Raw genomic sequence first — 2,117 nt, 5'->3', positions numbered from 1 at the left:
GAGGAGCATCTGCTGCACTGAGCACTGAGCACTGAGCAGTTATTCCTCCCATCCTTTTTCCAACACTCCTAGGTATCAAAACTTTTCAACTGCCTCTGCAACATATTATTTTATTATTATTGCCGTTTGTACAGCGCCAACAGATTCCGTAGCGCTTTACAATATTATGAGAGGGGGGATTTAACTATAAATAGGACAATTACAAGAAAACTTACAGGAACGATAGGTTAAAGAGGACCCTGCTCAAACGAACTTACATTTTATAGGAGGTGGGGGTATAAAACACAATAGGACAGGAATTTGCAATACAAATATGGGACACTTCACGAATTTGCGTGTCATCCTGCGCATGGGCCATGCTAATCTTTTCTGTATTGTTCCAATTTTAGTATATGTGCAACATATAACTGCTGGGCGATTACTAAAGTTTCACAAAGTTGTCTTCTGGATGATAAGTCCTTCCACGCAGTGTTATTGTATTTACTGTCATGATCTTTACTGTACGCCTGTGAATATAAATAAAGAATTTAAAAAAAAAAAAAGAATTAAAAATATACTAAAAGTCAGCTCATTGCAGAACTTAAAAAATAGGGTTATTGGTATTTGCAAATTGTATATGAAATGCAGCTTTTATGTCTAAATTTGCAATTCAAAATGTATTTTCTAAAATGTGTAGTTAATTGAATAACCCTATAATTTAAGAACTGACCAGGGAATTTCAAATTTTAGGCTGTACTTCAAATAGTAGTGAAGTAAAAGCTGAATGACAAAACTAAGGATGACATAGGTTATTTGACATTTTGGAAAATTATCCAACATACCTAGACTCAAGTTAGCTATTTCAGTTTCACAAGGTTGTTCACTTAAAGGGACTCTCGAGTGCCAGGAAAACAAACCGTTTTCCTGGCACTGCAGGTCCCCTCTCCCTCGCACCCCCCATCCCAGGTTGCTGAAGGGGTTAAAACCCCTTCAGTGACTTACCTGTATCCAGCGCCGATGTCCCTCGGCGCTGGTTCAGGGTCTGCCCACGCTCCTTCCCCTGACGACATCATCCGGCAGGGGAGACCTATTGCGCATGCGCAGCGCACTAGGAGGAGTTAACCTTGCAAGGTAAATATTGCAGTTTATGAAAACTGCAATATTTACAGTTGCAGGGTTAAGGGTAGTGGGAGTTGACACCCAGACCAGTCCAATTGGCAGAAGTGGTCTCTGGGTGCCTGGAGTGTCCCTTTAAGTGAGCATTCAAAGTGAATTTCAAGTTTAAAAGGGACAATATAGGCATCAAGACTACTTCAGCTCATTGAAGAGGCCTTTGTTTAGTGTCCCTGTTCCCCTTAGTCTTGCAATGTAAATCATTGCAGTTTTTGAGCAAATGCAATGATTACATTGCAGGACTAAGACTGCCTCTACACGAGGACATACAGTATCAGTTAAATCCCCATAGAAAAGCATTGCTTCAATGCTTTTGTGTACGGAGGGCCTAATGCACTCACCATGCATGCGCATGGCCCCCCCATCAGATAACGTCGGAGGAGGTGGATATCGGGTAAGTGACTAAAAGGTTTTGTTTTTTTAAACCCTTTCTAGGCTGGGGGTGGGGTGGGGCCCAGAGGGAACTATAGTGTAAGAAATACAACTTTGTATTCCTGACACTATAGACTTCCTTTCAGTCAATCCCTTAACCCAGCTATGCATTCAGTGCAGCTACTCTGGCCCTAAATGTTAAATTTACATTGAATTCTGACATTGGTAACTAACCCTGAACATTTTGCTCTCCGGATCACTAAAATTTAGTGAACAAACCCTGTTATACTGCCAACTGGACTCCATTTGGCAGATTACAGAGCTATTTACTAAACACTGAGTTTAATCAAATTATATCTGAATGGCAACGTAGAGAATCAAAGAGCTAAGCTGTGACCATAGATAGGTTGGTACATTTCCCAGCTATTTTAGCCTCCATTTTGACATTTCAATTTTGAATTTGGTAAAATATTGTGTTTAATGTAACAAAAAAAACCTAGATAATACCTGAGAAGCACAACCATAGAGATAAAAAAAAAAAAAAAAAATTACTTTATTAGTTGGGTCCAGTACACTAGGTATCCCAAGTTTAT

The 2,117-nt window shown here is 39.7% G+C and overlaps 1 pseudogene; it reads right to left on the bottom strand.

Annotated features, from left to right (window-relative positions):
• Window positions 1-307: 307 nt before the first annotated feature.
• LOC134576635 (U6 spliceosomal RNA) lies at window positions 308-408 on the bottom strand (annotated as a pseudogene).
• Window positions 409-2,117: the final 1,709 nt, after the last annotated feature.

This window comes from Pelobates fuscus, chromosome 1, assembly GCF_036172605.1.
Source record: "Pelobates fuscus isolate aPelFus1 chromosome 1, aPelFus1.pri, whole genome shotgun sequence".
Taxonomy (NCBI): Eukaryota; Metazoa; Chordata; class Amphibia; order Anura; family Pelobatidae; genus Pelobates; species Pelobates fuscus.
Note: the sequence above shows the minus strand (reverse complement) of the source record. Positions and strands in the feature narration are given on the sequence as shown.